The sequence below is a fragment of the Myotis lucifugus genome, unplaced genomic scaffold (genome assembly GCF_000147115.1).
Source record: "Myotis lucifugus unplaced genomic scaffold, Myoluc2.0 scaffold_100, whole genome shotgun sequence".
Lineage (NCBI taxonomy): Eukaryota > Metazoa > Chordata > Mammalia > Chiroptera > Vespertilionidae > Myotis > Myotis lucifugus.
In genome coordinates, this window is record NW_005871148.1 from 2041221 (window position 1) to 2056795 (window position 15575).

A 15575-nucleotide genomic window follows, 5' to 3' on the forward strand; every position below is an offset into this window, starting at 1 on the left:
AGTTATTAGCAGTGAATTTTTTTGCATTTCTTCTGGTTCTAGGGGCCTCATATACAGTTTAGAAATAAATATTGTGACATATTTATGCATTTCAGGTCTCTATTATATGTTTTGAAACTTTATTTGCTATTTTTTCATATCATTTCATATTATTTTTTATTTAAAAAATTTTTAAAAAAATTTTTAAATTTTATTGTTTAAGGTATTACAAATAGTAGCACATATGTCTCTTTTATTTTTCCTCCACTGACCTCCCCCCGGCCTCCATTTCTTAGTGATTTCTTCCTCGGTACTTCAACTGTCCTTTCATTTTTTTATTTTTTCTCTTTCATGGATGCCATGCTCTTTGGAAGCATGTTTAGACCAAGTTAATGGCCTTTTAGGCTTCCTCCACGTGAACAGGAGTCCACTTTTTGAATAATAAGAATTATATGTCACGGGGCGAGGGAAGGGGGCGACATCAGGATTTTAGAGATGCTTAGGTGGGGCACGGCCAAAAAAAGGTTGGGAACCACTGGTTTAGAAAGTCCTCTTTCCAGAGTAGGGTGGAAATAAAAAGGGATCACTAAAAGAGAAATATTTTTAGAAGGCTTAACTCGCTAGGAATAACAGATGCCTTCTCCTTTTCACCTTGCCCTCTCTCTTTTGCAAAGCAAACCTACTCTTGTATTATTACAACACAACCCAAGGATTCGGAGTAACTCCGAGGTCTAAGATAATTCCTTGCACGGCAACAGCTGGTCTAGAGATCATTTGACTCGTCATGGAAGTGAAGTCAGTTACGGCCTCCCACTCTCCACCTCTGTTGAGCTTGACTGAATCCTAGACAAATAGTCCTGTGTGCACAAACTCGTGCTGTTCTTTTCAGGATTTTGCCAAGATAATTTGCTGGGTGAAATCACCTAATTTCAGGTTGCTCTTTGAGTCCTTGGTAAAACATACATCTGTGATGCCTTCGTATATTTCTAGGTATTCCTTTAGACTGCTAATTTGTTAGTGCTTTGCTCTCAAGCACTAACACTCATTTGGTAGAAAATGAATGTATTTTAAAGCGAATGGAGCAAATATAACTTTGACTTGAACCATGAAATGTAACACTGTCCAGTGAATCGCCACATTGATTTTCATGACGAATAAAGGGATTCTGGGTTAGTTTGCATGGCCCCCAGGATCTGAGACAGAACAGATCCAGGGATGTCCCTGTTTCTTTAAAAAAAATTTTTTTTTTTTATTCATTTCAGAGAGGAAGGGAGAGGGAGAGCGATAGAAACATCAATGATGAGAGAGGATCATTGATGGGCTGCCTCCTGCACGCCCCACACTGGGAATCCGAGCCTGCAACCTGGGCATGTGCCCTGACTGGGAATCGAACTGTGACCTCCTGGTTCATAGGTTGATGCTCAACCACAGAGCCACGCCGGCCCGGCAGGACGCCCCTTTTCCCGCCTCCAACCACACCCCAACCTCTTCTCCAGGTGTCTCCTTCAGAACCCTCTCAGCCGTCCTCGGCCTCCGAGACCAGCTAACACCATTTTTTGAGCTTAACTCCTTATTGCCGAGCAACATGAGCTCCCAAATTCACCCGAATTATTCCACTGTGGTGGAGGCCCCATCAACGGCCTGGTCACCCGGCATTTGCAGGCCTCCTACCCCTACCTCTCACAGGGCTTCTCTTTCCACCTCGAGGTGGAGGGCTTGGGCCTCTTCTTCCGAGAGTCGGCGGAGGAGAAGCTGGAGGGCACTGACCATCTCCGGAAGATGCAAAGCCAGCGTGTGGCCGCATTCTCTTCCAGGACACGCAGAAGCCTCCCCCAGGCGAGCGGGTAAAACTCAGGGCGCCAGGGAAGCCGCGCGGTCCTGGAGAAGAACCTGAGCCAGGCCCCTTTGCACCTGCAGGCTCTGCCCACGCGGACCCACAGCTCCGTGACTTCCTGGAGAGCCAGGACCTGGGTGAGCAGGTGAAACGCATCAAGAAGATGGGCGACCCCCTGACGACTCACCTCCGCAGGCTGGCCCGCCCCCAGGCTGCGCAGGGCAAGCATCTCTTCCAAAGGCTCCCCCTCAAGCACAACTAGGAGCCTCTGGAGCCCAGAGGCCTTTGAGGGGCCCCTCGGCCTCCCCCTGGTGTCCGGCTTCTGCCTGAGCCTCTCTCTGCAACCATGAGGCAGCCTTTTAACCTCCCGGGAGCCCTCTCCCAGGCATTGGACCAAATGGAAACCATAAAGCTTCCTGCAGCAAAAAAGAGAGAAAGCTTTGGCTCTCTTAATACTGGAAATAAAACAGTATTTAAGACAACAGCGTGTTCAGAATAAGGAGAGATACTGTATAGTGATAAAAGAGCAACATCCTGGGAAGATGTAAAAACGCCACCTGTAACACCCAACCATGTGGCCTGAAGATACATGAAGTCGTGCAAAAAGTAACCGGATCAATAACCTCCCCAGAAGGAGGCCAGATCCACACGGGGAAGCCAGAACCACCCCTGGAGGACCCAGAGGAAGACTTGGGCCGATGGGAAGGCATGTCCTTGTTCAGGGCCGTCACCCAGGTACTGGTGTCCCCTCAGTAAGTCTATGCCTTTAACTCGTAAAAGATACAAAGTTTTATACATCGTCTGATTTTGTTCTTGCCCCGTTTCTGAAATACCTATGCTATTTTTTTGAGTAGATACTCCCATTAGGCTTAAGGGAGTTTCTATTCCCAGCTGGCTGAGGAATTTTGTCGCGAATGAATGTGAAATTTGTCGATCCATGCATATGTTAAATTGCACCGAATGTCTTACTTTTCAAATGTTAAGCCATCCAATACACCCAATGTAGACGTCATGATTTTTGAAAGACATTTTAAAACGCCTTAGTTACTTATTTAAGCACAGCGGGGAGCTCCGTGTGTTGGTTTCGCATGTTGGTGTTCTGTGGTTTTTTTTTGATGAGCTGATCCAGAAACCCTGATGGGGAGCGGCGGGCAGCCACCTGACTTCCTGCTCGGCTGACCGTCCATCACAGGACCGGAGGCGGCCCTGCCCGCTGCCAGCCTTCTCACTATGTGTGACAGCAGGCAGCCGGAGACCAGGCAGCCCCGGGGCACGGCCGTCCACGTCGCCCAGCCCTCCGGCCCTCCTGCGCGCGCGCACACACACACACACACACACACACACACACACACGCACGGGGTGTCTGGTGCAGGAAATAGCCTTCTGCCGGCATCCTCAGGAAGCACGCCTCATCATTTGAAAAGCAGCCACAAAAATGACAGCTGACTCCCTACCTTTCCAAAAACCGAGCCCCCGAGAACAGCAGGGTGGATCTGACTGCATGCTCCGAGCTGGGAAATTCCCGGGCTTAACAGTGTTCAGCCGAAGTGAAGATGCTAAACTCTATAGAGCTACGTATAACATAAGATATACTTGAAGATATTAATGGTTTTAGGAAGAGGAGCAAGAGTCTAAACATTACCAATGGACAGCAGAGTGCTGAGACTGTAAGGCAACATGCATTTCCTTCTCCAAGTGTTCCTTTTCTTGTTGACGGGTTTTTTAACTGAACAAGTAATACATGCCCGTGTTTAAAACAGGAAACAGTGACAGATTATACAAATGAAGCGTAAGCTGGGACCTCTGCAACAGTGTCAACAATTTAAAAACAAAAACAAAAAATGAAGAGTAAACTCCCTCCCTCCCCACCCCCCCTAACCTCCAAGCCTTTGGGAATGACAAGAAACCTGGAAATGACTGTTTCCAGTTTATGTCCCTTTTTTCAGAATCAACAAATGCACATTCAAGAGAGACAGGGCACTTGGTCCTGGCTGGTGTGGCTCAGTGTGGCTCAGTTGGTTGGGTGTGCCTGGGGGTTGCCGGTTCGAATCCGGTCAGGGCACATGGGCTTGATCCCATTGTGGGGCGTGCAGGAGGCAGCTGATCAATGGTTCTCTCTCATCATTGATGTTTCTTCTCTCTCTCTCTCCCTCTCCCTTCTTCTCTGCAATCAATAAAAATATATATATTAAAAAATATTAAAGAAAATAGCCTTACATTTTAGTGCCTTTAGCAGCACTTTTTCCTGCTTTTTAAACAAAAGGCCCTGCACTTCCATTTTGCACAGGACCCTGCTTTTCCATGTTTGCCTGCAAATGATGTCGCGGGCCTGGCTGAAGCTTTGTTGGGCCGTAAAGAACCACAGGCTCCACCCAACGTGCCTGGGCAGAGACGGCAGGAAGGTACTTGGGAGTTTGGCTGTGTCCGCTCGCAGGTGGGCAGGAAAGGTGTGGACACGGAGCCTAGCGCCTGCTCCGCACCCGCAGGTGGCAGTGGGGGAGGTGAGGAGCCCCGCGCTCCCGGAGTGGAGTGACGGAGGCTGCAGGAGTCAAGGCTGGACCCATGTCGAAGGGGTGCCGCCACCTCCAGGGCAGCAGAAGCGAGAGGCTGTGGACGGGCACTGGGGGACGCAGCTGAGAAGGAGCCACAAAAGGTCGCCCACATCAGGAGCTACTAGGCCACCAATGGGGCCCATGAGAGAGAGTTGGAGACATTTGGAGAGCGGCCCTAATGGGAGAGTGTGAGGCAAGAAAGGACTACAAGGGTGTCACTGATGAAGACCTCTCCCCTGCCTGCTCACCCCACCTCCCAGCCCTGATTCAGAAGATGGAGATGGAGGGGGAAGGAGGCGGCGGGGAAAGAGGAACGGAAGCTCAAAGGCGCTGAATTGGCTTTGAGAAGGAAGTCTCCTACTCTCCAGAAGGACTTGAAAATGTATGGGATCGGCCCGTACCTTAATTTCTGTAACTCTGATTATAGAAAAGTAAGCAGCCTCCTGTTAGCCCTCCACTAAGTTCATGTAAGAAACCAATTTAAAAAAAAAGAAACCAAATCATACACACATTTTCTGATAGAAATAGACCTTATGCTATTTCTTTTCATATAACAACATATCTCAGCGATGGTTCTGTGTCAGTACCAATGATGCTGCCTCACTTCTTCAGTGTCTGAGTAGTATTACATAGAGCAGGGGTCCTCAAACTACGGCCCGCGGGCCACATGCAAATACAAATATTGTATTTGTTCCCGTTTTGTTTTTTTACTTCAAAATAATATATGTGCAGTGTGCATAGGAATTTGTTCATAGTTTTTTTTTAAACTATAGTCCGGCCCTCCAACCGTCTGAGGGACAGTGAACTGGCGCCCTGTTTAAAAAGTTTGAGGACCCCTGACATAGAGGCACCACAATGAATGTAACCTGTCTTCCGCCGATGGCATTTTGTTCTTCAGTCTTTTGCTGTGGGTGTGTTAGTTTTCAAATCAGAAAAAAAAAATGCATTGACTTCCTTTTAAGTACACATCACTGAGAGAAAATAAAAAGGAACTACATTTTTCTGATTCCTTGATTTGTTTGTAAAAAGCAACAAGGCTAACTTGTATAGTGGACTCTTCATTGCTTCTAGTGTCCGCCCCCCCCCCACCGTATTGTAGTAATCTAGCATTTGGTAGTAAAACATACATATCTTTGTAGTAACTGAGACTTGAGTATGGTAGTCACCACTCCGTCACTGATTAGCCTGGTGACCTTGGATAGGTTAAGTTTTTAGAGCCTCCATTCCTTTGTCCACAAAATGAGGTTACTAATTCTTACCCGGGAGTGTTATAAAGAGTAGAGATAATCTTTGGAAAATATGGAGCATATAGGACGTGCTCAGTAAATGCTTTTACTATTGAGGTTTTTGTTTGTGTGTGAATGTGTCTGAGTGCAGCAAATTATTAACTTTTGGGTTGCTTCTCCGCCATTCAACACTCACTCTGCATCTTGGTATGCACAATGATATAGTCACGAGGAAAGCAAACATATTTTACTACTGAGCTAAGCAAAGGATGTTGAAGAGGAAGGTACGCGATGTTTAAAGGCAATGGAGTTCAAAGGCAAGAAAGGTATTCTTCTCTATTAATATCGATCATTTGTTCTCAAACTGTGCTTCAAGGATGCCTGGGGCTACCCAAGAATCTCTTGGGACATCCGTGAAGACGAAACTATTTTCAAAATAATACTAAGATGTGATTGGCACAGGGGGGTTTTCTGAAGCTTGTATGATGTGTGACATCAGACCGAATGCAGAAGCAGCCATGAGAATCCAGCTGTCTTCTACTAAGCCAGACACCAAAGAGATTTGAAAAAGATGTTAAACAGTGCCTTGCCTCAGGAGCCACTAATACTGTGTAGTTCCTGGACATTCAGTGATAGTACTAATTCAATTTGGACAACATTGTTTTTCAAGAGAGGCAAAGAAAAAAAAAAGACATATGATGAGTGAATGGAAAGATAAGTTGGAAAATAAAGATACTTTGCGTGTGTTTTTTTAAAATGATTGTTTCTGCGAGTCAGTCGGTTGGCATATATTTCATGAGCCCCTATTATGTGGTCAAGCGTCATTCGAGACGCTGGGAGAAGACACAAGAGACTCTGCCCTCATGGGGTTTACCTTCTAGATCAGTGGTTCTCAACCTTCCTAAAGCCTCGACCCTTTAAAACAGTTCCTCATGTTGTGGTGACCCCCAACCATAAAATTATTTTCGTTGCTACTTCATAACTGTAATTTTGCTACTGTTATGAATCGTCATGTAAATATCTGATATGCAGGATGTATTTTCATTGTTACAAATTGAACATAATTAAAGCATAGTGATTAATCACAAAAACAATATGTAATTATATATTCAATATGTGTTTTCCGATGGTCTTAGGTGACTCTTGTGAAAGGGTCGTTCGACCCCCAAAGGGGTCGCGACCCACAGGTTGAGAACCGCTGTTCTAGATGGAGGAAACAGACAGTAAACACATAAATAAACAGATGATATAGTTTCACATTGTGATAACTACTCTGAATGAAATGCATAGGCTCATTTGATAAGAATCTCTGGGGGTAGCCCGGCCAGTGTGGCTCAGTTGTTGAGCATCGTCCCATGTACCAAGAGGTCACTGGTTTGAGTCCTGGTCAGGGCGCATGCCCAGATTGTGGGCTTGATCCCCAGTAGGGGGTGTGCAGGAGGCAGCCCATTGATGCTTCTCTATCATATATGTTTCTTTCCTTCTCCCTTCTTCTCTCTCTCTAAAAAAACAAAACAAAACAAAAACAAAAACAAAAAAATCAATAAAAACATTAAAAAAAAAGAATCCCTGGGGGTAGAAGGAATTTGTCTATATGATCATCAGAAATTACATACCTAGGTCAAGAGGATAGAAGAATCTATACTATGTTCATGGATTAGAATGAAAGAAGAATGGAAAATAACAGCCTGCCATTCAAATACTCAGTGCATAAAATGGTACAAAATAAGTTATTTCTGTCCTTGGTTTGGGATAAATCTCTTTTTAAAAAACAACACCGACCCTCCCCCCAAAGAACATACAAACAAAAAAACAACCCCACCAGGTTCCCTGGGAGTTGCCAAAGCAGGATTCTTTCAAGAGCTCAGGAAAAAGACCCTATCAGAAATGTTAGGGGAAGTGTTAATGTGCTCTGGGAGGAAAGTCAGAGGCAGGCAGAACATTCCAGCGAGCGAGGTCAGACGTGGGTCATCTGTAGATAGTTAGTGGCTTAGATGCCCACGTGTGGGAACAGATCCCTGGGAGAAAGCAGAGAGAGAACAGAGGGCCTAGGAAACAGCCACGTCGGATATTTTAAGACATGTCTCGTCCACTTGTTATCTCTCCCAAAGGCTCTTCTGAAAGGACCTCTGGAGCCAAACTTCCCTTAAAAATTAGAACCCCACCGACCTCACAGAAATAATAAAAAATCTAAATCACACACCCTTCAGCTCGGCAGCCGTGCAAACCCTCAGGCGTGTTTTTGGAAAACGCCAGCTTTTTATCCCTCACATGTATTTGCAATTGATAAAGAAAGTAGCAAATCATGTCGATAACAGGCACCAAAATAAACTGGTGCAATCGGTGTTATCCAATGAGCGTTTGCCAGTCTGCGTTTCTGTTTAGAACAGAGGTTCTCACTCATCAGCGACACGTGACTGGCTCGGAGCTGCTGCAGCCACTCCAGCCGGCCTCCCTTCTGACGGTGTTCCCGAAATTAAAGGAATACTCAAAACACCAACCCAGGACGTTTCTCTCTAGTGCTTCAGCGACTGGCACATCCTCCGTGACCTCTGCTCTGGCATCAGCTGCCACCTCTTCACCAACGTCTCTCTCAATGCCCCCATCCACCTTACGCCCAGGATATAGATATCTACCAACTGTCACATTAAGATGGGAGAACACAAACATGATCGTTTCAATAAAGCAGAAAAAGCACTGGGGAACAAAACCAACATGTTGGTGTTGTCCCAATGGGCCACAGTCCTGACTGTAATGAGGCATCACCCTCAAAGATCATACCCAATGAGGCAGGTCCTGCGTGTGTGAGACATTTCTGGAGACTTCATAATTACTGGGGAAGGCTTTGAAGGTAGAGGCGAGAGCCAGTGAAATGTGGCCAACCAATGGCACAACCACATTCCACGAGGAAGCCTGTGAGGCCCGAGGAAGCCCAGGTGACGTGGCTGCCAGTCTCCATGCTGACCTGTCTCTCCTTAGTCCCGTGTCTAATACAACACCGAGTCCCACAGCTTCTACCTCCATCCCCCAGTTGTCCCTGAAGTTCAAGTCTCATCATCTCTAACCTGGTGCACCAGCCTCCCACCTGCTCTCGGCCTCTGCTTCCCCATCCGTCCCCTGCAGCGTCCACTTCTGCTGCCACCTGAGCTTTCGAGGATGCAGTCTGGCTTGGTGGGTCAGCTTACCCGCGCACACAACTCCGGTGCCCTAAGGAAGTGTATGTTGCTTAGCCTGGAGCCAATTGGACCTTTCTCTGGACCTCTGTATTACCCGAGACCGTCCAGGGAGGCCCAGGGCAGGAGGGAAGGGAAGAAGCCCTCATCAAGCCCAAAGAGCCTATAGCATAAACGCTCAGCCAGAAATGTTAACATCAGGAGGGACCAGGCAGACGAGAGGCAACTTACAAAAATAACACACACACTTCCTATTTTAAAAACATTTGGCAAAACAGTCCTCACCCCTTTCGTTCATCATACACGGTTTTCCAGCTGGTACACAGACAATTTCAGCGGGTGCAGTGGTTTCCACTACAGACTCACAGAATTTTATGGTAGGAAGTCATCGTTCCGTCCAGCTTTTCCCAAAGTCCGTTCTATGAAGTGCTCGGGGCGGATCACACCTGTAGGAAACGCCACCAGGCTCACCCAGTGTTGGTTGTACTAACGCGGTGTGCACACCAGAGGCGCAGGGGCGTCCCAGTGACAGGCTGTGGGCAGGGGCTTCGGGAAGCTTTGGGTCTGTGCTCAGAGATTCAAAGGTGGGAAGGGAAGGAGAAACAGAAATCAGGTCCGACCGGATCTGGTCAGGAAGCAGGTGTTTTAAAAACTGGGTATCTCACACCTTGGTTTAGGAGACAGGAGGAACAGAGTGAGCCGGGGAAGTCACCCAGCGTTGGTCATTCTGCAGCGGCGGTGTGGCCTTGAGAATAGCCCTGTTTTCCATTGGCCTCGCTCAGGCCTTGCTTCGGACTGTCCAGTGGGGACATCACAGAGCAGGGTTCATTTCCACGTTCTCAGGCCCCACAAGGAGTCTGTGGGGGTTCCTGGAAGGAGGAGATCTACATAAGCCTGGAAAACGCCTGTTAAACAACCTCCAATATGCACCCGCTGGGCTTTCTGACACTTTTTTTCTTCTGTTTTCCCCAGCACGTTTAGCATGCCAAAGTGAATAGAAATTTCCCGAGGCACCTTCGATTCATTTTCAACACAGCTGCCTGCGTGATTCTGTTCAACTGTAAGTCAAAATGTCCAGTGGTTTCGCCTCCCTCCCCGCCTCCCTCAGCATATCATCTGACCTCTCTTCCTACTTATTGTGCCCCCTCCTCCAGCCACCCGGGCCTCCTCCGTGTCCCCGAGCACTTTCGTCCCATCTGCCCAGAGCGCTGTTCCCGGACGTGGCTGCACAGCCTGTCCCCTTCTCTCCTTCAGTCTTTGTCCAAACGAAATCTCACGGTGAGCTCTTTCCTGCCCACTCTCTATAAAACCTCCTCCAAATGCCCTTCCAAATGCCCTTCCACAGCTTGATTTGTCTCCCGGCCACCCACCGACATGGAAGATACCGTTCAGTTTATTTATTTTTTTGTTTATGGTGCTCTGCCCATGTGGGCAGGCGTTTTTATTTACGGTGCATCTGATGAAAGAGAAATGGTCAAATGAATGCATGTGAACCCCCTCCCAAACTCCTCCTTTGGCAGAGGAAGTGGTGAGGCCTCTAGGGCAGGGGTCCTCAAACTACGGCCCGCGGGCCACATGCAAATACAAATATTATATTTGTTCCCGTTTTGTTTTTTTACTTCAAAATAAGATATGTGCAGTGTGCATAGGAATTTGTTCATAGTTTTTTTTTAAACTATAGTTCGGCCCTCCAACGGTCTGAGGGACAGTGAACTGGCCCCCTGTTTAAAAGTTTGAGGACCCCTGCTCTAGGGTTTTCCATGTGTAGACAGTAAAGAAGTTTGGGAAGGATGCCTGGGGAGCCTTGGGGCTCTAGAATCAGCTCTGTCTTCTTCAAGCCTGACTTTCCTTCAAGGCCCACCCATCGGCCTGGAACTAAACACTGTGCATCACTAGATGGCGCTGTTCACCAAGAATCGTGGGGCTCTTAGCGCTCTCTGGGATCGGCCTGTGGTTCTCAACCTTCCTAATGCTGCGACCCTTTAATACAGTTCCTCCTGTTGTGGTGACCCCCAATTTCATTGTTACAAATTGAACATAATTAAAGCATAGTGATTAATCACAAAAACAATATGTAATTATATATGTGTTTTCCGATGGTCTTAGGCGACCCCTGTGAAAGGGTCGTTCAACCCCCAAAGGGGTCGCGACCCACAGGTTGAGAACCGCTTCCTAGACTCAGTCTAGACTAAGAAGAAACCCAGAGCCGTACAGAACCACTTATCAACTAGCCGGACCCGCCATGAGCTCAGGTTAACCCTTTGCTTGGGAACAAAAGATGTTTTTAAATACTTCTAATAATACCCTGGCAAACACAAGCAAAGTTTCAATCCCGCGCCCACCCCCCCCCATGCCCTCCACACAGCCTCCCCCCATCCCCATGTAAAGCTGCAGGGCTCCATAACCTGCCCTTGCACTTGGCCCGTGGCCAGCCTCTTGGCACAATGCTCCCCACCCCTGGCCTCTCTGTCCCTGTACAGTTTGAAGTACAGGTTAAGATGCCAATTCTATTTCTAGCCTTGAGCCACAACAGGCTGAGAGGCAGCGCGGAATGGTGACCTTGTACTTGGGGACTGAGTAGGAGCTACATCTTCATCACACACTGCCCTGGCCCTTTAGCAACTTACCCAACATCTCTCCAACTCGTCTACGCGGCTGCGTGGTGGGGATAAAACCCGCGGAAGCGGACAGATGTAGTGAGCATGAAATAAGAAGATGCACGAGGCTTCAAGCCACGCTTTCTGTAAAACTCCCTTTTCCATGTTCAGACCCGTTATACTCTGAAAGTTAAGTCAGGGTGACTGGCTGACCCGCTGAATCCTTTCCTGCAATCTCGGCCGGTCTTGAGATGGCCCAGAGAACCAAAACTCCATCGCTGAACGAACCTCTCTACGTTGTCTTGCAGACTAAGTAGGCCTTAGCTCAGCGGTTTTCAACCTGTGGGTCTCGACCCCTTTGGCGGTCGAACGACCCTTTCACAGGGGTCGCCTAAGACCATCCTGCATATCAGATATTGACATGATGATTCATAACAGTAGCAACATTACAGTTATGAAGTAGCAACGAAAATAATTTTATGGTTGGGTCACAACATGAGGAACTGTATTTAAAGGGCCAAGAAGGTTGAGAACCACTGCCTTAGCTCAAGGCGTGTCCGCAAATGCACACACAGCGAAAACTACCGTCATCTTGAACATCAGCCGATCAGCAAGTATTTATGGAGATCTTATGATCTACCTTGGGAGGGTTAGGAAGATTATTCTGGAAACAAAAATAAGACAGATGTGGGGGGAAAATGAAGGCAAAGACACGAGTTCATTTCTCCAGTGAAATGTCATCATTTCTGACTCGTGAGAAGAAATACATAACTCAAGGACTATGAGAATGGTTGTTGGTTTTGCTCTCTGCCCGCCCCCCCCCCCTTTTAAATCAATAAAACCAGGAAGAATGGTCCTACGTTGGGAACCTTTGCACGTAATAGGACTGTTCCTTCCCTGCACATGTTCTCCCACACAGACTGTGCCTGTGATTAGGAACAAAGAGTTCCAATGTGCCTGCTGCTCAGCCATACCGCTGGCCCTGGACTTCCTGTTTGCCAATCTGATAGGGTGCCCTGCTCTCCCAGCAGTCACCCCACAGTCACCCTCTCCCCTCCTACTGCAGACTGACTCCGTGAGCTTCCTCCACGTTGTGACACACCCCCTGGTCCCTGGCCTCAAGGCTTACCTATTCTGTACTGTCCCCAGGCCCTTCCTCCCCACCCTCCTCTCCCAAAGGCCTACCACACACGTGTCCATTAGGGTTCGGCTCTTTCTCAGCACAAGTTCTGAGTGTTGAAACACATCAGAAAAGCACAAGGAGATTATTTCCTGTGACCTGATTCTATAAAAATAGATTTTATAAAAAGAAGATGAGGACCGGAGTGCTATTTGCTCACCTAGTAGTTACTCTAATTATAGGCAGTTGGGTGTGATGGGCAACCATACTGGGTGACATGAGGGTTGCGTCAGACAGGATGTCTCCTCCCCAACTTCCCCTGGTAATGCCCCGCGCATGCCCCAATCGGCATTTTTGTTCTGCAAATAGGACGCCTCCCCCTGAACTGAATTGGGGGCCTCTGGCAATTTTGTATTCCCCAGGAGGTTTGAGTCCCAGAGCCCAGCTTTATTCCCCCAAGATTTTGCTGACTTGCTGTTTCTCTAGGAATAATGGACATTTTGTTTGGGGAAAAAATAGAAATTCCAAATTCTCAATTGGAAAAAGGAGAAAAAGACGTACTCCCATTGCAGACTTTTCCTGTAAAGTGTTGTGTTCACGTCCTCCCCCCAATATCTTTTGCTCCTGCTATGTAGCAGTGAAATTTCTGTTCCAGCAATGTGGAAGGATTAGGATGCTGTAAATCCAACATTCAAATTAGGAGTTTCCACTCCCACGGGACCTAGAATTAGGCCTAGGATTTAAAGACCAAAAGCTGAGTCTGACATTAAATGCACTCAGCACCTCTGAATTTAGTTGTAGCCTTTCCCTCGGCTTTTTATATGAGTGGACATCTGGGAATTTTTGTTTGAGGGTGGAGCCCCTCAAAGAGGCTGCTTACGCCTTTAACGGAGGTCACACACTGGCCCTCCACAAACCACATCCAGCCGGCTGATGTATTTAGTTTGGTCCACATGGTGGCTTTTTAAAAATAAGAGTCAGTTGTCAACATTTTAAATTTTTACATAAAACAATAATTTTATATAAAATACACATAGATTTGTATAAATATAGATTAATATAAATATAGATTAATATAAATATACATTTATGTAAAAATATAGATTTCTGAATTGTCTTGGGAAAAAAATAAAACCAGATGAGGCCCTAGCTGGTTTGGCTCAGAGGATAAAGCATCAGCCTGCAGACTGAAGGGTCCTGGGTTAGATCCCAGTTCAGAGCATATGGCTGTGAGCTCGATCCCCAGTTGGGAGCATGCAGGAGGCAGCCAATCAATGATTCTCTCTCATCATTGATATTTCTATCTCCCTCTCCCTTCCTCTCTCTCTCTCTAAAAAAAAAAAAAAATCAATAAAAATATTAAAAACAAAACAAAACCAGATGAGGCATTCCTGAGATGTTATTTCCACTTGGGTGGATGGTGGATCATGATCCCAGTAGGAAACGTACAAGGGGGATCATTCATAGGAAGGGTGGGACTAAGATGACCCGTTTCCTTCCATAACTACCTCTCCAGGCCCGAACCTCAATTCCAATGAACATTCAGTTCTGCTGCCTCAACACATCTGAAATGAAATGCCTCTTCCTAAAAACCTGCCCAAATATCTGAAAGCTGCACAACGGGCTGCCCCTTTCCAACCACAGCGTCAGATTTAACTCTTCCCCCATCTTGCCTGCCTCGCCCCTTCCCCATCTGTCACCAGGCCCTGTGGCGTTCCACTCCATACTAGCTTAAAGTCTAGCTCAGGGGTCCTCAAACTTTTTAAACAGGGGGCCAGTTCACTGTCCCTCAGACTGTTGGAGGGCCGGACTATAGTTTTAAAAAAAACTATGAACAAATTCCTATGCACACTGCACATATCTTATTTTGAAGTAAAAAAACAAAACGGGAACAAATACAATATTTGTATTTGCATGTGGCCCTCGGGCCGTAGTTTCAGGACCCCTGGCTAGTGTGAACTGAGATATGCTGTAAGTGAAGAAGACACACTGGGTTTTAAATACTTACGCAATCATCATCATCCTCCTCCTCATCCTCATCATCTAAACTAGCTGATTAATCATTTTACATTGATGACCTATTAAGGTGGTATTTTTAACATCGCGGGTTAAATTAAAAATATTAAAATGTACTTGCCCATTTCTTTTTGCCCTTTTTATGTGGCTTCTACAAAACTTAAAATTACATACGAGGTTCACATCAGTGGCTCACATTGTCTTTCTATTGGACAACACAACCTCAAAATATCTCTTGGTGTAGAGGTGCTTATTATCATTACATGGCAATCATATTACAGTATATAAATGTGTCAAATCAACATGTTATACACCTTAAATTTATACAACGTTACATGTTAACTATATTTCAATTAAAAAAATATCTCGAGTTTGTCCTAACCCAGTGATGGCGAACCTTTTGAGCTCGGTGTGTCAGCATTTTGAAAAACCCTAACTTAACTCTGGTGCCGTGTCACATATAGAAATTTTTTGGTATTTGCAACCATAGTAAAACAAAGATTTATATTTTTGATATTTATTTTATATATTTAAATGCCATTTAACAAAGAAAAATCAACCAAAAAAATGAGTTCGTGTGTCACCTCTGACACGCGTGTCATAGGTTCGCCATCACTGTCCTAACCTATCTGACCTTGCTGCCATCCGATAGCCTAGTAGTATCTCACATACCTTCACTCCTAGAATATCACATTAGTTTAGGCTTCCCCTACCCCTTCTAATCTGTTTTGCACACCCTGGCTGAGTTTATCGGACTAAAACACTGCTTTTATCATGAAACAGTCCTGCTCAAACCCTAACACCAGCTCCCAATTCTACTCCATAAAGTCCAAACTCTTCGTAATAACAACTTCCACTTTTAAAAACCTGTTCGGCCCCTCATGCAATTCTCCCAGCAACCTAGCACCTAGCAGCTAGCATGCCAGACACTTGGTTTTCTAAATAGAATAGAAAGGACTGAAGCTTTTGCCTGAGCTGGGAGGGAGAGGGAACACACCTTGGATCTGAGAGGTTATAAAGATGATGCAATTAAGGCAGCCAAATAGCAGCTCTTTCCACTCAGGATGCTTATACAAAC